The sequence below is a fragment of the Mus musculus genome, chromosome 6 (genome assembly GCF_000001635.26).
Source record: "Mus musculus strain C57BL/6J chromosome 6, GRCm38.p6 C57BL/6J".
Classification (NCBI taxonomy): Eukaryota; Metazoa; Chordata; class Mammalia; order Rodentia; family Muridae; genus Mus; species Mus musculus.
Window position 1 is genome coordinate 118,840,117 of NC_000072.6, and position 21,583 is coordinate 118,861,699.

General features: G+C 46.1%; 1 protein-coding gene and 1 long non-coding RNA gene across 50 annotated transcripts in view; one reads left to right on the plus strand and one right to left on the minus strand.

The window, feature by feature from the left end:
• Cacna1c (calcium channel, voltage-dependent, L type, alpha 1C subunit) overlaps nt 1-21,583 on the minus strand; it is a 610,145-nt gene that overhangs the window by 252,877 nt on the left and 335,685 nt on the right. The gene's annotated exons all lie outside the window — the stretch shown is intronic.
• 1700080F18Rik lies at nt 472-12,864 on the plus strand. Its single transcript, XR_003956354.1, has 2 exons — nt 472-6,163; nt 12,122-12,864. It is a non-coding gene; the product is annotated as an RIKEN cDNA 1700080F18 gene (long non-coding RNA).

Genomic DNA, 21,583 nt, shown 5'->3' on the forward strand with positions numbered 1-21,583 from the left:
CTGATTGTCTCCAGTAATTATTCGGTCTACAGCAAGCTGATTGATACATCTTATCCCATCACCCCTTTCTTCCTGAGTTTTCCAACTACCACACAGGCTATCTGCATGGGGCAACAGCAATAGTTCCATATTTGGTACTTAGGGTTGCCCAGGCATGCCTAAAAGGCAGAGCACAGCATTTAATGAAGAGAAAGATAACTGAACAGTACATATGATGTTACGCTTGGTCAAATGCAGGGTTGCTGATTTTAGAGTGTATGATCCCAACCCTAAGATAAACCGCCTCTCACCTACTGGTGGTCTGGAGTTAAGTGGCTACCTATCATAAACTTTTGAGTACCTGCACCTACCTTAATTCGATTTAAAGTGATTTCTAGCAGTGGAAAAAGTCATAGAAGTACTAATGTTGCCTCCAATCATAAAGAAAAGTCATGATGAATACACGCTAGAAGTCTGAAAGCAAAGATCTAACCATTTTCATCCTATTTCAGAGACACATTGGAATTCTACCTAGCGACCTCCTGGACCATGGTTAAGAACTGGTGGTCAGAGCAAGGGTGTTCAGAACAGAGAGAGATGTATATCCTTTCTGTAGCTGGGTGGCAGCAGTATCAACTTAGAAGCACTGCGAAGTCCCTGGAAATTAATCTCCAGTTAGTCTCCAGATTCTCCTGGAATTCCTCAAAGGTGATTGTTTGGATTTTCTCACAGCATCCGTCCAACAGCCCAGAGTGAGCTTCCCAAGCGTTTCTAACAGTCAATCCATTTATTATTAAACTGCCAATAAGAAATGCTCTCTACCGCTCTGTGAGTGCAAGAGGTAAGAGGTCGCATGTCCATCTTAGTGGTAGCGTGGATGCCCCCCCCCAGGCAGCAAGCTCAGGGAGACCATCTTAGCTCACGACCACAAAGCAGGCTGCCCAACAGCAGAAGTGCTCCCCAAATTGATAGAAGTTACATAGAGGACAACCTGGGGATGCTCTCAGAGCTGGTGCTGAGAGGTAGGAACGCTACAGCAAACCCATGTGATGAAGCCCAGTAGGTCAGTTACTTTAAAGTAGCTAATTTATAGGGTGTTTCCAATCCAAGGCTCTACCACATGTCTCCACAAACCCATTGCTGGGTGTGACAAAATGCATCAGCTTCGATGGCTCTAAGTTAGTGAGTCTCAGCCTTCCTAACACTGTGACCCTTTAACACAGTTCCTCATGGTGTGGCGATCCCCAACCATAAAATTATCTTTGTTGCTGCTTCTTAACTGTACTTCTTGCTACTGTTAGGAATCATAATGTAAGTATTTTTGGAGATGGGGGCTTGCCAAAGGGGTCACGACCCAAGTGCTGAGAATGAGTGCTCTAAAGTCATCAATGGGCAGAAGTGGAGGGGCCCTCAGGGACCAACTCATTCATGACCTTAACCCTGAGTTCAAAGACCCTTTGAAAGCAGCAGTTAGCCATGGATGGCTAGCCCCCGAGAGAGTGGCCAGAAGCACATTCCATATGTATACGATTCCAGGAGCTTCAGGAACCTTTTGAAGCACGTCCAGGTCAAAGACATTTGATGTCATTCCCTCCTCACTGTTCTTCATTCATAAATGATAAGGCAGGGACTGAGAAGTAGGGAGCCTTCGGATCACAGGCAGCCAAGCTGAGCACCAGTAACAGGGGCTCACTGTAGCCTAGGAAGGCACATGCTGAGGACGTGAACCTTAGGAGAGGCCAGACCACTAGAAATTGATTCTCTTCTCCCCATCCCTGCCCCACACGGTGCCAGTGGAAAGCCTCAGGGCTGGCTAAGAAGGAGGCTACACCTGCTGCAGGCTTTCCCATGATGTGCCCTGGTCTGAGAACACCATCCATCTCACTTGCTGTAATGAGGACAGTCCTCACCCCAAGTGGGGCTCCCAAAGAGGCTGGCCCTGTTATTTAAGGCTTTGTCTCTCTACAAATAATAAATGCAGAGAGCACAGGCCTGGGAAAGTTAATTAGTATTATTATGTCTGTAATTCTAATGTTGCTCACTGGCAGAGCTCTTGCGTGCCAGCTTTCAGCCCAGAGCAGGCGTCTGTGATATGCATGGGCATGAGCCTTGTAGAAGCTGAGCTTTTCTTGTGTCTAGAATGGGTAGCACCTCTGTTTGGGGTTGAGGGGCCTAGAGGATGAGGCTGTTGGGGAGAGTTTCTCTCTGTGTACCCCAACCCAACTCCCATCCCCACCCCTACCCCCACCCCCAGCCAGTGTTTCAATTCCCAGCAAAAAGAACAAGAGTGTTGTTGAAAATGCAAATGTCCCAGCCATCTTATTGCAATAGGATGACACATCGGATGCTGCCTCAAATGGCTTCTGCATGCATTCTTCAGGGGAGCAAAGGGGCTCGAGGAAACAGCTAGGACCTCACCGACCCATTAAGGGCCCAGTTGATAAGAACCGGTAGAAGGCTCTAAGAGAGCGATACTTAAGTCGAGTATCACCAGATTGAGGAGGAGGCCGCTCAACATTGCGACACACCCCAGGCACACGATTACATACTCCCATGCCTCCCACCATCATTCCGACCTTTGCAGGCTAGGTTTGTAACAGACCATTGTCTAGAGGCTAGGGATGTACTTCAGGCAGCAGAACACTGATGTAGCATGCATGAGGCCCAAGGTTTCATCTCCAGCACCACAAAAACCAGCATAGTGGCACACACCTATAATGACAGCGTTTATGAGGTGGAGGCAGGAGAACCAAGCAAGGTTAGCTTGGGATACATTAGAGCCTGTCTCAACTCAACCCAACCCAACCCAAACCCGTAGTCTAGCTATTGCTTTTCAGTTGCCCAAAATCACAGGTGTTCTTCCTATAAAGAAACAGGCTTCTTTATACATTAAAGCAGCAAAAACAAGTGCAAAAAGTGACATGAAAAATGACAAATTTTGTTCTGCATGAAACAGATTCAAACCACACAAATGATGCCCAAAGACATTAACCCAGGGTCAGTGTCTTCCTTTCAGAGCACATGCTCAGCCAACAATAACTCCGACACAAAAGAGGCCCCAAGCACTGGGTGGTGCTGGATCCATGTTACAATTGATTTGACCGTTCTAAAGATGGCACTGGGAAACAGGGGACTCAGATTAAGGGCATCCTGGCACTGTGGTTAGCTGTCTGTGGCAGGTAAGACTCGCTCAATGCCACTTCCATATGTCTCTGCCATGTGAACTTGAATAACTTACTTTTATGTCTTGAGGTCATGTCTTCTTACCCATGGAATGAGAAATGGACAAGGCCTCATCTAAGTGTTGCAAAGTCTTACAGCTTATGGGGAAGGTAAAGATACAAGAGAAAAGAAAAGAGGAGAGAAGAGGAAAGGAGAAAAGAAAAGAAGCCATTTTGGTTGGATCTGTCTCTGGCTTCCTACTCCCTTCACACTTTTTAGAACAACAAATCCCCTTCTTAGCCCCGAGCCATGGGTGAGTAAAATCCTCAAGGTTAAAAACTGTTTCTACTTATGCTAAATCGTGGAAGGGGAAACTGGTAAAGGGGTGCAAATGGTGACTTACGATTTCTCTAAAAGGCTGGAGGAGCTAAATAAAGGGTTGGTGATTATTAGTCCAGGACAGCCTATCATCACTGTTGCACTGACAAATTGTATTGCGTGTCAGAAGCACAGAAGACGCACGATAATTTATCAGTCAGGACCCAGAAAATTGTACAGTACATGGGCCTCTGCAGCCCCACGCATCCCTGCCACACCGTCCCCCCACTCCCCGGCTCTGTTAAAGGGACACTGCCAAGAAAGGCCCTGATTTAGGCCTTGGTTTAAAAAAAGCTCTTTACTAAAAAACACAAAATGAATAGAAATATTTCTGTGACATTTATCAGGAAACAACAGAAAGAAGAAAACAGTGTTTTTCTCCCTTGTCCTCCTTCCCGCCCGTGGTTATCACTGTTCTCTAGGTAGTTTCCTAAACACAGTCACAGAAAATAAAATTAAACCTGTGCTGTAAACATGGAAGTGGCCGGGAAGACAGAGGAGACAGACCATGGGGAACTGTGGAGAGAGAGAGAGGAGAGAGAGGGGGGGGGAGGGAGAGAGAGAAACAGAAAGGGGTTAAAAGAGAAGAGGAAAGCAAAGAAGAGAGAAAGCAGAAGCCAGGCACACTACAAGTGGCCAGGGTCAGAGGCAGATGAAGTCAGTGCGCAGTGTGGGAGGCATCCCTCCCCGATGGAGAGGCGTGTTTTATTGCTGACGGTATTTGGAACTTGCAGGATGCAATGACAACTTAAAAAAAAAGAAGACCCACACTTTTATTGGTTTTATTATTACTTTTAAACTCCCCATAGACAACAAGTCCCTAAAGACCATAGAGGACAGGTGCTCCATCAGCCCATCCCCTGGAGGGCCCTTAAACTCATGCATTGGCCTAAATGTGTTAGGCTGGACCACTGGAGCGGGACCAGCATCCTGCGGATAGGTTTATGAAAGGAGTCCTCCATCCCTGGGATATTCTGATAGAAGTGTGAGATTTTAAGGACTGCAGACTAAAGAGGCCAGAGAGAGGCTGCCGAGTCTGTCTATCCATCAAGGCATTCAACCCACCCCGATAGAAGGGCCTATGGTCTTGATTTTGGTAGCTTACTCCTAAGGCCTGGTGTTCCACCACCACCAGGGTGGCTGTGCTATGTCAAACTTACATCTGGAAGGCACAGAAGCCTGAAGAAGGAAGGGCAATAGCATCCTTGATCTACTAAGATGTGTGTGAATGTGTCCTCAAGCCCACGAGTGCACACTACCTATGCAAAGCCATGCACCTTGACCATGTGCATCTCCATATTCCCTCCATTGAAACCACTGGAATCTACACAGGCCACTCATCTATTACACCTGTTTGATTAGGGAACCTTAGGACTATTTCTCATCCTGCCTTCCCATGTAAGAGATGGCGACACTCCCATGCAACATGGGGAGACCCTGTAAGCCACTTTCAGATGGCACACAGAGCTAGAAAGAACTCTAGGAGTCACAGATGGCTTTCCACCTTTGTCCTCACTACTGGTGTGACTTAGGGGCAATTATAAATTGTCTATGAACCTCATTTCAGCCAGCAGCAGAATGGGGCAGAGGTGGCCACGGTTTTAAGTGAGCAGTGTCAGTTGCATGGATAAATGCGTACACGCTGTGCTTCTGAGTCCACAGTGTCAGTTACATGGGCAAAGATAACACTGCCTTTGTGCCCAGCATCCACGGCTGCAGTGAGAAAAGCAGTGTGCTTTTTGAAATGTCCTGGCTGTCACCCCGTAACCAAAATGACAGTTTGATGGATGCTGATAGTGTGAGTGAATAAAACACAGTATCTCTCTTTGGGAGAGACTCCTGAGCCACCTGTGAGCCCGTGAGCCACAAGGGTGGCACACTAAGATGAAATAGGAACAGCAACACTGTCTGAAAAAAAAAAGCCCAGCCTGGGTCCTGAGCCTGGCCAGTATGGTGCCCTCTGTCAGTAGCTTAGGTTACTGATCCCAGACTTCCAGAAAAAAAGAGAAGGAGGGGGAGGAGGAGGAAGGGGAGGAGGAGGAGGAGGAGGAGGAGGAGGAGGGGAAGAAGAAGAAGAAGAAGAAGAAGAAGAAGAAGAAGAAGAAGAAGAAGAAGAAGAAGAAGAAGAAGAAGAAGAAGAAGAAGAACTGAGAAGCAGAAGGCACCCCAGGGAGGGAGGGCACAAAGCACTCATGAAAGTCTTGCTTTCTGTGGAACCTCCAGCTACTGCTCCGGAGCTGAAATGCTAACTATGGGTTCCTAGGACAGCCCATTTAATTTCTCCTTTTGTTGGCTGGATCCCAGCCCTCCCTTCTCCTCCAGGCTCCTCCCCAAATATCTCACCAGCTGTGGAGTTGCCCCACCCCTAATTATTAGCCCAGGGCTGCCAAGCTGCAGCTCCACCCCCGCAGAGGATGGCAGCAGAGCACAGAATGTGACAATGGCAGCAGCAGGTGGCCCTTCAGAAAAGGCCAGATCCCCCTCTCTGTGATTACTGCCATCCATCTGCAGGCAGACAGGCCCTGGGCAACTCTGCTCCTAGGGGGTACTGTCCTCTCTTTGTGGACACAAGTGAGGACAGAAAGGTGAGCTAGGAACACACCCAGCCAGCCATAAAAGGCTGAGCCATCAGTCCAAGACCACGGTAGGTATCCTGGTTAGACCTCAGTGCCAGAGTCTTCAGAGAACACTGAATAGAAGAGTTCAGCCTTCCACGGCTTCCCCGGGGCAGAGGATTCCTGGGACGCGAATGGTCCCTATTGTGACACAAAATGCCAGTGCCTCTTTGCCTGTCACAGAAGGGCAAGGCGACCCCTTTAAGAAGTGACAGGAAACTCCAGCAGTATCCCAGCCATCCCAGTGTATCTGCTTCACTCCGTCCTGTCCCTGAAGTAGCCACCGAGCAACTGCTCGCTCACCTATTGTTGGTTGAGAATGTTGTATATCCCCGCATTGTGCTGTGGGTGGGAGCTACAAGATCTGAGAGGCCTTACCCACTCCGTCCATCTCCAAGCACAGATCTCCTGGGAGCATCATACACGTGACTTTATAGAGACTTTGTGAGCCTGACAAGGAATGCTTTCCTAAACGGAGCTCAGACTTGCCCCAAGTCCCCTGGCCTTCTGATCCGGTGTGTTCTCTACTGTAGAATGCTTTCTGTGGGCACACAGACTCCTCTTCCCCAAGTAACAGCAGGGACTAAGGGGCAGCTGTGGCGGTGGGTTCTCCGTGAGCAATCTTTGCAGTTTCTGTGACGTTTATTAAAACAGCCACTGGAGGAGAGCTCTGTGCTGAGGCGGGTGGTGTGAGGGAATGACCGATACTCTGCTTCCCTGCCTGGTCTGACTCTCCACTCTTCTAGCTTGCTTGTTTATCTCATCCTTCTCTAACAACTTAAGGTTGGTTTAATCTATGGTCCTCCCAGGTGAGAAGGGCCCTGTTTGTCTTCATTCCTCTTAATCTGGTGGCCTGTGCCAATACAATACTCTCTGCAGTGTAGGCAGCTGGAGTCACTACTGAGCCCTGGCCGGCAGTGAGGCCGGGGGAATCTTGTTAATTACAGCTTCACTGGGCTGGTTAGACTCTTGTCAACTTGACACAAGCTAGGGTCATCTGGTAAAAAGGATCTTCAATTGAGAAGAAGGCCTCCATGAGATTAGGCTGTAGGGAAGTTGGTGGGAGACATTTTCATAATGAGTGATTGATGTAGGAGGGTCCCAGCCCAATGTGGGTGGTACTACCTCTGATCAGGTACTCTTGGGGTATGTAAGAAAAACAGGCTGAGAATCAAGTCACAGAGAGAAAACTAGTAAGCAGCACTCCTCCATGGTCTCGGCTTCAGTTCCTGCCGTGGCTTTCCCAGCTAAACGTAGTAGGTAACATGACAGACAGACTATACAGGGTAAAACTAAAATAAACCTTTTCTCCTCCACATGGCTTCCAGTCATGGCATTTCTCACAGCAACAGAAACCAAATGAATGACAGTCGCTGTGAGAAAAATCCCTGCCACACTCAGCATATTAAAATATATACACGCCAGACTGAAGGCTCACCCTGTGTCGGTAACAGTGGCCGAAATGAAAAGCAACCTTAGGGTAGAATATACAGAAAGGAGAGGCAGTAGGGCCCAATAAAAATACCGAGTGACAATTTCACATTAACGACACGCAAGAAGTCAGAAATACTTCCGAAAGGAAGCCTGCAACCATCCATGGAGGGCTTTAAATCTCGGAAAGCTGTCAGTGTCCGTGACCTTGAGGACTTCCGGTCTGGTCCTTTCACTCTGCAGCGAGACAGCTAAGCTTGGCCAGCTTGTGACAAAACGACTTGCTCATAGTTCTGTAGGAACCCAGGAAATGTGCCTCTTGTACCTCATGCTGGGCTTGGGTGGCTGAGCTGGCACTGCGCTGCCTGCATCTTGCACGTCATGGCTCTACGGCACCTCTGCAGAGCCCAGGAAGGGCTGTCCCTTCTGCACTGGCCCAGCTGTACTCTTTCCCTGGTGGTCACCGAGCCACGGAAAAGTGTTGTCCAGAGGAAGGGGAGCAGGGAAGGGATTAGCTTGGCCTTTCTGAGGCCCCAGGCCTGGGTGAATCCTGTCTTCTCTCAGCTCTTTTCCCATCGGAAAGTCAGGCCAGCCCTTGCACTTAGGAACTTGAAAGCACTCAAGAGCTGGAGGCAAAAAGATCATGTTTGAGCCCATTCTGGGATACACAGCCACCAAACAACAAAGCAAACAAAGGCCTGTGTGATAGTCAGCACAGGCAGCCAATAGAAGCTCCTTATGTCTGCCGCTGCTCAGGTTCCGGTGAACTTGCCAAACTTGGAATTCTTCTGCCACAGATCCTCATGTGGGGCCACCCATCTTTCCAAAGAATCCAGTATCTAATAGTTGGATGACTGAGGTCAAGTCGACATCTCTTAGCTGTGCCAGTTGGATCCATCAGGGCTGATAGAGTCAAGAGCTGGTCTGTTGTCGTCCACTTATGTTGTATCCTTCCTGCAGTCCTGGGTACTGCCTATTATTAGATTCTCTGACTTCTAAATGAATGGTATATAGACCTCTCTGAAGTGATGGAGGAGGGGTAGTGCCCTCCCACAGATGTGGAGACCTCTACATGGGGCAGGCGCCAGAGAGAGATGACCATATTGCCAAGACCTAGGAGTGAGGAAATCACTCTGTCCAAATTTCCACGCCATAGCCTGGCCCACAGGAGGCAGCATGGTACAGGCTATGATGTACTGTCATAGGTGGCAAAGGACTGGCAACTTTAAAGACACACTCAGGTAGCCTTGCTAGCTCATCAGTCTAGAGAAAAAAAGAGTAACATGCACACCTAGTCAGAGGAACATCAGCCAGACTTGGGAGATTAGAGAAGATGGGAGAGAAACCCAGAAGAGCCCCAGAGGCCACAAAAGCAGAAAGGGTGAAGACAGCAATTGCTATCCAACACACATACACAATGAAGACCTCAATAATAACAGTGGCCAAATTTTCCACAGGATGCAATAAACATTCCAATACTAGACCATCAGAGCATACCAAAGAAGACTCTAGGACTCAGTGGAGAGTAAAGACAATTGATCAAGAAAAGAAGAGAAAATTTAAAAAACACATGCAAATATTATAAACAAAAGTGTACATGGAAAGGCCACTAGACAAAGAGGCAGAAGGTGGTCTCCAGGACCAGACATCCAGCCTCACTAGCTGTAAGGCCCTGCCTATGGAGGAACATCTCTCCCTGGGCAGTTAAACTTCATCTTCTATGCAAGAAGGCATCCACGAACCTTCAGGACTCAGCCAGTTCCTGCAGGTCACAGCTCCACCAGCACTTCTGCATAACACAGGGAAGAAAGACACTGTCCCTTCTCATTGTCTCAGCTGTGCTCTTTCCTTGGTGGCTATCAAGCCACAGCAAAGGGCTGTTCAGAAGGAAGGCGAGCAAGGAGGGGCTCTAACCTACAGGTAAGCTAATCTGTGAGAAAGGAACTGTGAAGCTCTTGGAATGGGGATGGGGGATAACAAAAATCCACCAACTACAAGAGAAGAAAATGGAACCTCATTTGCTAAGCCCAGAGAACAAGATGGGGTAACTTACAAACTGTCTCTTGGGGAGAGAAAAGTGACAGGCTGGGATCTCCAAGTCCCTTTGAGGGGCACAGGCCCAGTGATCTAGCTTCCATCCACTAGGCCCTGCTTCTTAAAAATCCCATCACTTTCTAATAGCCCCAGAGGCTACAGAGAAACGCTTAACACACAGACCTTCAACAACTAAAATCTTACTGTCTCTCCATGTCATGTCCTATGGCATGTTATGATGAAGCAAGAAGGCCCTCAGCAGATACCAAGCAAGGGCTAGCACTACCAGCCAGAGTCCTCACGTCATTATATATTACCCAGTACTCAGTTATAAAAAGTGGAACATGGCCACAGATGGAAAAGCAAAGGAAATAAAGCAGGTGGGGGAGGGGCAATTTTACAACTATGGTCCCCACTCCCCTTCTAGAATTGAGCTTCAAACATGGAGCAGCTCAGGGAACACTTGTAGGGTGAGGGGTTGACAAGCTGTGAGGAAGAAACCCATGGTTCTTTCCCACAAGGGGCACTATAAGGCCCTGAACAGCCAGGACAAGTGTGGCTCTTTCTTCACCAAAGGTCTACACAGACCGACCAGATTCCTTCCTCTTACAATGGATTCATGTTGTTATCATTAATTCTGCCAGATGCCCAGATCATAAATGTATCCTAAAGCCACAGGCCAGTTCTGAGCATAAAATGCAGAAGGCTTGAGACCCATTGTTTGTTCGGCCACTGAGTTGAAAAGCTTCAGCAAGCTGGCCAAGCTGGCCTCTCTGAGGGCTGGTCTCCCAGCAGTGTATTACCACTGTAAGGAGCCTCCAGAATGAAGCTGCATGAAGAAACCCCAGCCCTCTTGGTCCTGGTCAGAGAGCTCTTCCCACTCACAAGACCCTGGACCTCTGTAACTGGAATTCCCGGCAATATGCCAGGCCTATAGGCAGAGCTATATCATTAGACAGCATGCCAGTGCAGGGATTGGCCTTGCAACGGGGAGTGAGAACTCAAATGACAGCTTAATCTGATGACAGCATCAAAGTAATGTTTTCGTTTATTCTTTTTTATTATTAATTTATTTTATGTATATGAGTACACTGTAGCTGTCTTCAGACACACCAGAAGAGGGCAACGGATCTTGTTACAGATGGTTGTGAGCACCATGTGGTTGCTGGGAATTTGAACTCAGGACCTCTGGAAGAGCAGTCAGTGCTCTTAACTGCTGAGCCATCTCTCCAGCCCCACTTTGGTTTATTTTTGTGGTTTACCAAAGCGCGCGCACACACACACGCATACTCGCGCACACACACAAAGAGAGAAAGACAGGGGGAGAGCCTCTATTCTTATGTTATTATGATTATTTGAGTGATATAGGGGAGAGGTGTGCAGGCAGGAAGGGGTGGATGGGCTGTGGGCAAAGAGAACACTTTTCAGCACACTAAGTTCCATCAGTCCCAAACTAACTGGGGATCTCATAAGCCACTGCCCACCGCGCTCTGCCAATGGTCTGAGGTGCATCAAGTCAACCTGATGTTGCTATGAGAACCAGATTCCTCCCCAGCACCATAGCAACAGACTCCAAAGTGTGTTAAGCACACAGTCTGCTCACACTTTACACCATAAGCTGGGAAAGAGAGCAGCAGGAGCTGTGGGGGTGGGCACAGGGATATTTTCCTAAACCAATTAGCTGAAAACTCAAATACATGAGGCTCAGTTTGAATGGAGAGGATCGCAGGGACCACACATCTTCATTAAAATTCTCAGGGACACTGAGAGTTACTGTATCACTATCAACCTTTGGGGCCCTATCTGTGGCTCTCTACATTGTAGCAAACCTACATCTGTTGTGGTCAGAACAAGGCGCTTTCCTGAGAAAGGCTTCCTTCCCAGGTCATGAGAAGCAGCCAACAGCAGCCAACAATATGCATTCCTTCATCCTGATGTTCTAGATCAGTGGTTCTCACCCTGTGGTTCTCACATCAGCTATCCCATGTATCAGATATTCACATTATGAGTCATTACAGTTATGAAGTAGCAACGAAATCAATGAAATATTTTTATGGTTGGGGGTCACCACAGCATGAGGAACTGTATTAAAGGGTCACAGCATTAGGAAGGTTGAGAGTCACTGCTCTAAACCAAAGACTCCATCTCTTCATGCATGGTAGGGAAGAATGCTGTTCCTAAAAGGCCAGAAAAGGATGCCAGTTCTCATCCTTAATAATCAGTGGCTATGGGTTTGGTGTGGTAGTAGGACTGCCCCAGTGTCAGGGCAGAAAAGTGGGTCTGGGAAGAATGGGCTACCGAACAGTTGACAGCACTTGCCACATACTGCAAGAATGTCTTCCAGGAGTTAGAGATAACAGAGGAAGTGCTTCTCCAGCCTGTTCCCCCACCCCCAACCCTCCCCAATGCCACAGACTGTTGCTGGGCTGTCTACACCAGTAAGTGCTAGTATAAACTTGAGCAAGTTTATTTGTTGCAATTGGCCTGAAGCTTGGGTCCCAAAATGTGATATTTTTTTTCAGGCAGTCATGGCACCAGAAAACTTATTTAAAATGCAAATCCAGACATCTCCCGCCAGCCCTGTGACTCAGAAACTCTGGGGTAGGTCCAGCAGTCCGTGTGAACAAGCTTGGCAGGTGAATCCTGCAAAGGCGAGTTGAGGCCCACGGGCTTGAACAGTCTGCAATCCTCCACACTTTCGTCTTTCAACCTACTTGGGCATCATCAGGTCAGCCATCAGCAGGGATCACATACTCGCACAGGGGGAAGAGGCATAAGACCTTCCTGTCCAGTTTCTTCCTGGTTAAGCCTGCTGTCATCCCTCCCTAATGATGCTGCTGGACCCACCAAGCTCAGCCCTTTGCATGATGAACCAACCAGGAACACCAGTTCTGCTTTCTGCAACCGTTTACAATTTTCTTCCTCTTGTACACACTAGCAGTCAGTGAAATGTTGCTCCCTAATTCCCCTGTCTCCAGGGTAAACATCTATAACTTCCTTTGTAGTTCTGATATAACAAGGTTTCTAGTTGACCCTGCAGGATCCCTCCCTGCCTATGATCAAACAAGACCACCAGAAGCTTGGAAGAAAATATCCCAGCCATATTTGGCTTGCACAGAGCATGGGAGCTGTGGCCCCCGGCTGCCTGGATACTAGGAACAGCCCTCAAGGACACTTTGTTCTGCTACAGTCACATCACCTGGTCCATACAGCAAAATGCCCTGGTCTTTTAAATAATGCTGTAATTAAAGTCCTCTTCTATTTATGTTTTGGAACTCGAGCATATAATTTTACATTTCTAATAATAAATTTATCCCCTAGTTCTTCTGTTCTGGATTTTTTATTCATATACCATTAAATTTATCCTCATGTAAAATTGAAAATATGGCACTCTGTACAATTATTCTCTTTTTAAACTTTATGAGTGTACTCCATATGTTTTATATTTTACTATTAATATAAAATGAACATTTCAACTCGTCGGCTTTGAAACAATTTTATCAGCTCGTACAAATGGTAACATTTACTGATTGATTTAAGCACCTCCTGATAGTACGTTCTTTCTTTCTTGGCTGTTGTCTTACATAACGCTGCAATGAACAACATTATACATAAAATACCAATCTAGTTTCTTAGTCCAGATTCTTGGAAGGAGAATGACTGGTAAAGAGTAGGAACATTTCACAAAGTCTACTTTTGAGTTAGGTTATAGCTTTTCTCTCTTTGGACCACTGTATATGAGAACCTTCTTTATCACAGGTTCTGCTATTATACAATGATTTAAAACATCAATGGCAATCTAATACATGAAAAACTGAATCTTTAATATATTTTTCTGTTTTACTAGTGACATTAACCAAATACCTACACACACACACACACACACGCACACACACACACACACACTGCTGATTATACAGCTCACAGTTTGTGAATAAACCTGTTTATGCCTCTTACCAAACAATGGGACCCACCATTTTTCTTGCTGTTTCTAGGGTCTGTAAGCAGCTGTACTGACCATCTGTCTCCACTGTGTGGAAGATTCTCTTCCACTTTGTACATGCCTTTCTGCCTTTCATATTTTCTGTAACTTTCCTGGTTTTGTTTTTGTTTTTTTAAGATATATATATATATATATATATATATATATATATATATATATATATATACACACATACATACACTGTAACTATCTTCAGACACACACCAGAAGAGGGCGTCAGATCCCATTACAGATGGTTGTGAGCCACCATGTGGTTGCTGGGAATTGAACTCAGGACCTCTGGAAGAGCAGTCAGTGCGCTTAACGGCTGAGCCATGTCTTCAGCCCACTTTCCTGTGTTTTATGTTTTAAGTTTTATATATTTGTTTAATGTTTACCTTAATGTCTCACCTTAGGTTTATGTTTTAAAAGACTCTGCTAATGCTGTGACTAGTTTAATGCTCTCTTTCTATTCTTACAGCTTTTGCATTTACGTTACATTCGTCTCTTTAATCCATCGGTGGTTTGTTTTGGGTCAATGTCCCTGGTCAGCCTGAGAAGCGGTTTTCTGCCTAAGTACTTGTCAACCCAGAACCCTTCCTCACCAACCCTGGGGCCCTGCCTGCCCTTTATCATAGCTTCCCACTAGCCATACAGGTGCCCAGAGAAGACACCCTCACGCCACAGTCTAGTTGTCTGTGTCACACATTGATTGCTGGTTATTTCAATCTGGTCTGTTGTGGAGACCAACCGTGATGGTCTACTGCAGGTACCTAGCATGTGTACTTTGCCCATCATGAGGTGATGCCGATCTGCTGCCTCTGACCGACGTTCCTAAACCGGAACTACACACTGAGTTACCCTGAACACCTTTCATTTTAATAAATTTGTTGTCCACACTTGAGGTCATCTCTCCTGGCACTTTCAGTCATGTTTTTCTGCGCTGCCTGCAATCTCACTGGCCCCCTCCAGACCTTTTAGAACACCAGTCAGCACTGGTGTAGTATACAAACCTTTTTTGATCCTGATGTTAAACAGAGTGCCTCTGGAGTTTCATTACTAAAAATCTGTTCTTGACTTGAAATGGATTTCTTTTTTTAGGAAAAAAAAAAACAGCTCAACGAGTTCATATGGGTGCTGCCCATAACCATGTGTGTAGGGTCATCCACTGTGACACTGGGAATCTACCAGGGGCCACCCTCCTAAAGAAAAGTGACTGTCCCTCCTCCCAGCAACTATCAACTGCCTTTAGCTCTTCAGCTAAGGGTGACAACTCCAGGAGCCCTGCCTCTCACATGCTGGAAGATTCTGACTGGCTTCATGTTATACAGGTCTTATGAAGGCAACCACAGCTGCTGGGAATTCACACGACCAATAGCTTTGTCATGTCTGGAGGACAGCATCTCACAGCATCCTTTCCCATCCTCTTGTATGCCTTTCTGGTCCATCTTTCTAGATGTTTGACCATGTTTGTGATACCAGGTATAAAACTCCTTCTGTGGAGTAGGTCTCACATCCCATCAGCCCAACCCAAACTATTGTTTACAGTTACCCCATAGACAGTCCCTTTTTTGGTGGTGGTGGTGGTGGGGTGAGACAGGGTTTCTCTGTGTAGCCCTGGCTGTCCTGGAACTCACTCTGTAGACCAAGCTGGCCTCGAACTCAGAAATCCACCTGCCTCTGCCTCCTGAGCCAGCATTGCACCAATAGGCACATCTTGTGTGGCAGTTCAGTATAGTAGTCCAGCTACAGAAAAACCATTGGTGCCCTTTCTCCCCTAATGGCGTGGATAACACCTTCCAGCCCTGAAGTATAGCCAGTTTAAACAGTTTCCTGATTGAGCCGGGCGTGGTGGTGCACACCTTTAATCCCAGCACTCCGGAGGCAGAGGCAGGGGGATTTCTGAGTTCAAGGCCAGCCAGGGCTACACAGAGAAACCCTGTCTTGAAAAAACAAGCAAACAAACAAACAAACAAAAAACCCAACAACAACAAAAAAACAAGAGTTTCCTGATCAATTCAAGATTGATTTCTCTGTGTCCTACAACCAAATTGTGGCGTATCTTCCTCAGTGGGGTCCTGCCATCTAGTTACAGAGGATAACTAACTGGTGCAGAAGCCTCTGGGAATTCCTTTAATCATTACCTCGTAGGGAGGCGACCCATGTGGGGCACTGAGACTTTCATTTTGTAATCCCTGTCTTCTGGGATAAGCATTGTTCACCGGTGTGAAGTATTTTTGTTCAAAGCCCCTTCCCCCCTTTTAGAAAAAAGTTTAATTAGCTTTCAAATTAGTGGGATATCATAAAGGCTTCTCCATAGCCCGTATTTTAGTGACGCCCTCTTCCTTTCCTTTTCCCCATTCCCTGTGCCCATCCCCACCTGACCTTTACCCCCGGGGTTCTCTGTCCTTTCATTCGGCATGTTCTAAGAGCTCCTCTTACTCTATTTTCACATTTGGATCACAAGATCATAGGTTTCCATGAGGTTCCTATTGCACACCTGAGTAGATCAACACCTTCCCGTCCCCCATTTCCCACCCCTGACACTCCATCTCCTGCTGAAGCCTGTGTCTCCAGTGTCAGCCTCTCTGTGTTCACTTTGCATATATTCTACTTCCTCTGCTCCCTAATCCTCCTTCCTGCCACTGGCCTGTTTCTGAGCTTCTGTGTGTTAACCCCCTGTGCTAAATACACAAACGTAAAGATTTGAAGCTAGGACCCTCACATGAGATAAAACAGAAAGTGCTTGTTTTTTGACCTGACTGAGCACCAGCTTCTTGGTATAGTTATCAAATCTATTCATAAATTATTTCCTACCTAATTAGTCTAATTTTAGGGCTTTCTGTATCATTTCAAGTTTTGAAGCTTGTTTTTATTTTTAAGAGTGTGTATGTGTGTGTACATGCACACATGCATGCGTGTGTGTGTGTGTGTGTGTGTGTGTGTGTGTATAACACACACACATATTTCTAGTATTTTTTTTTTTTTAGAAAATATGCATTGCCTATTTACTTAGCTATTTGTATGTGTGCACATGCATGTCTGTGCATTGATGCAGGCCACAGCACGCACATAAGATACAGAAGACAGCTTGGCTGTAGTCACTTCTATCTTTCTACCATGTGGGTCCTTGGGACCTAACTCAGGCTTGACAGCAGGCACCTTTATGTGTTTACCTAAAGTTGGTTTTTAATATTTATTAGCGTATAAAATTACTAGCAATAATTGTCTTCATCTTAAAATCTCTTCAATGTGTGTTACTTTGTTTCCTTGTTAATTTTGTTTTGTTATTATTATTTTTGAAGTTCCTAAGGTAACATAATTTATTTCATAGCACCAGCTTCATGGTACAGTTACCAAATCTAGTCATAAATTATTTCCTAACTAATTAGTCTAATTTTAGGGCTTTCTGTATCACTTCGAGTTTTGAAGATTGTTTTTATTTTTAAGTGTGTGTGTGTGTGTGTGTGTGTGTGTGTGTGTGTGTGTGCATGCACGCATGTGTATGTGTGTACACATGCACGCAGATGCTCATAGAGGCCAGAAGAGGAGCAGAAGATGTGCTAACCACTGAACAACCTCTCTAGGCCCCTCCCCAATCACTTAGTCTCCTGTATGTCTCGTATAGAAAATGGATGGATTTTAGTTTTAACCTAATTCTTTAAATCTTAGGTTTTTCTTTTCTTTTTGACATTTTAATATGATTATATCATTTCTCCTTTCCTTTCCTCTACCAAAGCCTCCTGTATATCCCTCCTTGCTTATTTTCAAACTCATAGCCCCTTTTCTCATTAATTTTTGTTATATGCCTCTCTATATACATAAATGCATTTGTATTCCTAAACATATAACCTGCTTTGTCTATAGTGTAGTATTTGTATGTGTGCTTTCAGAACTACCATTTGTTATTGGAGATCCAGTTTGTCCCACTCATCTCTGTGGAAGACCATCTCCCCTGCCTGCATAATACTTAACACGTTAGGACCCGAATTTATTCTTTTTCTATGGTTGCTGATATTTTTGAGCATTTATTTTGAATTTTTGCTTCACAGAGTATACTTTGTTCTATTTTGGGCTTTTGGTGGTTTTTGAAAGTTGAAACCTGATTTTTTTTAACCTTTATAATTGCTAAATATACACACAACCTAAACTAAAATGTACAAAGTTCAAAACAGAGCTGTGACTTATGGCTTCCTGCACCAAGACAAGCTAAAATACATGTAATAATATCCAATTTCCCAGCATTTTGTACTTGTTTGCCACTGTTAATTAATTATGTATAAGTAGTTTCTATCATATAGTTTAATTATTTCTCAAGATAGGTTTTAGAATGAACCCTGACTGGGACACAGCAATGAGCAGAGAATGCAGGACCTCACAGGTTCTGGGCAAGCATTTGCACCACTGGGCTGTACCCCAGCCCTCTGATTTGCATGCTGTAACCACAGCATAGTTATTTTATTAATAGCACTAATAGAGTTGATACAAGTTATAATTTATTGTGTGCTTTTCATTTTCTGTGTAATGCTTACAGAAGTCATACTTTCTTGATGAGGCTCACAAAGGTTAAGTCAATTTTGTCCAATTCCAAATACAGCAGTAGCAGGGGCAGGGCTCATTTGCAGATGCCTGTGGTCTTGCTCGTGATGGCCTAACTCTATTTACTATTGGCTTCAAGCTGACCTAATTTTTAAAATACATTTTTACTTATGCCTTGACAATCTCACCCAAATATTTGGTTATATGTACCCCCCTTCAGTAGTCTTATCCACCCACCACCCTATTCCTCTGCTCTTTTGTTCCCCAATAACCCCCCCTCCTACTTTCATATTTCTTCTTCTATGATGCACTGATTTTGATTTGGGCTGCTTCCTTGAGCATCACTGTGGGTTATTGGACCACACCCTACTCACCACTGACCACACCCCTGGGGGGAAACGAAGCCAAGAGTGCCTCTCACTGCACCCTTGCCTTCCCCTTGAGACAGGCATTTACTGATGCTGATTTGCAATGTGGTTTCCAGTTTCAAGCTTGTTGGCATATTTATAGTATTTTATTTGGAAGTTCTTAGGAAGTGCATCAAGCATGTTTGGTCTCCTGTCATGTTAAGTGTGAAGGCAGCACAGATTTTTATAAACATTTTTTTTCTATTTGTGGCACTGATCATTTCTCCCATTTGTGTCCTCAGCAAATTTGAGTAATCTTCCTTTTATAGTTCTGTGAAGTCTAGACATGATAAGCAGGCCTGAGCCCCATCACGCTCAACTGTTACTCTGTCTACACATTACCAACCGGCTCATCAGCTAGAAACCCATTCCTAAGAAATAGCAAGAAGTGTTCAATCAGCACGGTCACTGGGGTTCTTTTGGGGCCAGCACTAGTCACCCTCACCAAAGAGGAACGAGATGGCACGATGTGTTACCAAAAAACCTGACTTCTTTCTAGAGTGTGTGTGTGCACACTCGGTGGCAGCAGCAGCAGCAGCAGCAACAGCAGCAGCAACAGCATCTTTTAATGAACCTATTCTAAGAACAGTCAGGATGTAGGCCCTATAGACTCTTTGCCTTCTCTGTCCCTGCATGGATTCAATATTTTTACTAGAGCACTGCCAGAAGCTCTGAGACAACACCAGGAGGATCCGCCAGTGTTTAGTGTAAAACTGATCAAGAGAGCCGGGACCCTCTACGATAAATAGGCACCCCAAGTATCTCTGCTTAGCACTTACCCAGCCTCCTTTGTTGTCCTGCTTTCAGCCTTTACCCTTCTCCTGAATATTGGACTCCTGCATCCCCTGCCCTCCTTTCCTTAAATTTACTGCCTGCCCCCCTGGTACCACCTACAAATGTCTCTGCCTGTAGAGAACTGTGCTCTGGAACTATCTTTCCTGACACTCTCCTGGCTGGCATCACAAGTTGTTCTCTGAACTGTGATCAGCTGGGACCAACAGGATCATTACATACATGGCAGTCTCAGGTCTTATGAGAAAGACAAGCCCCAAGAGACTCCTCCAATATTTCTATACCCAACACATGGTAGCACACATCTTTAATCCCAGAACTCCTATAGCAAGATGGGAGATAGACCAGAGAATTGGGCACTCACACACGCATGCACGAAGACAAACACACACACACACACACACACACACACACACACACACACATATGCACGCACGCACGCACACACGCACGCATGTATGCTTGAGGTGAAGTGAAAGATCAAAGAGAGCTAAAGGATCAAGGGGTGCTGCATTTCTATCTCTCATTTAGAATCGAGGATGGCAGAGGCAGAAGATGCTGGGATGGATTACCATGAAGGATGCTCTAGAGCATCCTCACACTCTTTTGAGCAGCAATTCAGGCTCCAGGTCATAGCCAGACAGGATAGACTGCCCATGATGTTGGCCGCACAGCTTCCAGGCCTGAGACACATCCACTATGTGGAAACTCTCAGCCTTCTGTGTTTTCTCAAGTCATACACATCACTCCTTCCAACAGAACCATAGCACACAAGACCACTATTGCCAAAACAACCCCTGAGAAGTTAGCCCTTAGCCCTCTGCAGAAGACTTCCCTGGAGGCTCTTTCCTCTGCTCACCACTATTCGCATCCTGTCTCTGTTCATACACAAACCACCAGCCAGGGAGGAAAGGGCAGAATTCTGGAAAGTTCTGTAACATGGGGAAGGGCAGAGACTCTCAGTGCTAGCAGGCATTTGGTGAACAGCATGCAAGCTTCCCTCCCGAGGGAGCTGGAGCAGATTGGAGAAGAAATTACCAGAAAACTGGTGTTTGCAGGCGGGTAGGTAAATCACAGCCTCTGAAGACTGAAGCTGCTTTGTTAGTGTTGAGTTAGAGGTTAAGTTCCTCTGAGGGTTTAGTGGGGCATAAAACCCAGACTATGAAAACCTGCCGAAGTAGGTAAACAAAAACGATACAGAACAGGAACTATTCTCCTGCGTTCCCAAGTTTTCCCCAGTATATTCTCAGATTCCACAGGTGGGTTTCTGGAGAACAGCAGGCCTCTTGTCAGGAAGTGCACCAAGCTGTCTTGTCTGTGGCCTCAAAGACAGCCCCCAGCTAGCAAACAAAGAAAAGAACACAGACTTGGGGCCTAAGGAACTGTGTCCCTCTGGAAAGCTGAGGACGGTATGTAAGAGTTCGAGAGTCACTCCTACCAAGAGGAGATTGAAGCTCTTACCTGGCACCTGATCACCCCTGGACCACCACCACATCTGACTGGCAGCCTTGTGTAGTCACCAATAGGACTGTAATAAGGAGTCCTCTGGCTAAAGGTTTCCTTAGGGTGAGACCAGCTCTTCCTGTGTAGTCCGCAGCTAAGGAGAGGGGTGCATTCCTGACGGTCAGCTGCAGCCAGTGGCAGAGTCCAGGCCAGATCCATGTGCACCTCAGCTATCCTTCACTCGCTCCTACCTTCTGCCTCTCTGTACCTGAGACCATAGACTAGCAGTCTGATCGACACTTGCCTAGAAAAGGGGGACTTAACCGGGGAAGCTCTGCTTTATCTCCAACAGCACCGAGTCCTGTTGGCATAGAGTGTATAAGCTTGTTTTTGCCCTAATCCATGCAGAGAACACACACACACACACACACACACACACACACACACACACACACACACAGGGGATGGGGGGCGGGGGGAGCAGACCAGCCCTAAGCTGCACAGTCTTGAAATAATCTCAGTGAAATGTCAAGGACTGGCCAGAATAGCTCCCACAGCTCTACAGATGAAGTCTTTGGCAGGGCCAAAAAAAAAAAAAAAAAAAAAAAAAAAAGCAGGACTCAGGGGAGTAAAAGGGAGAGATGGAGTTGCCTCCCAGGAAGCAGACAAAGTGAGGTTTTCCAGTCATCTGCATGTGCCCTGCTCCCCACCCTTCCTACATCACAATCCGTGGTCCTGGAGAGCGGAAGCTGCTATACGTTTATATGTACATCCCCAGGGCTCAGCACAAAAGAAGCATGAAGCCACTACTTTGAAACACC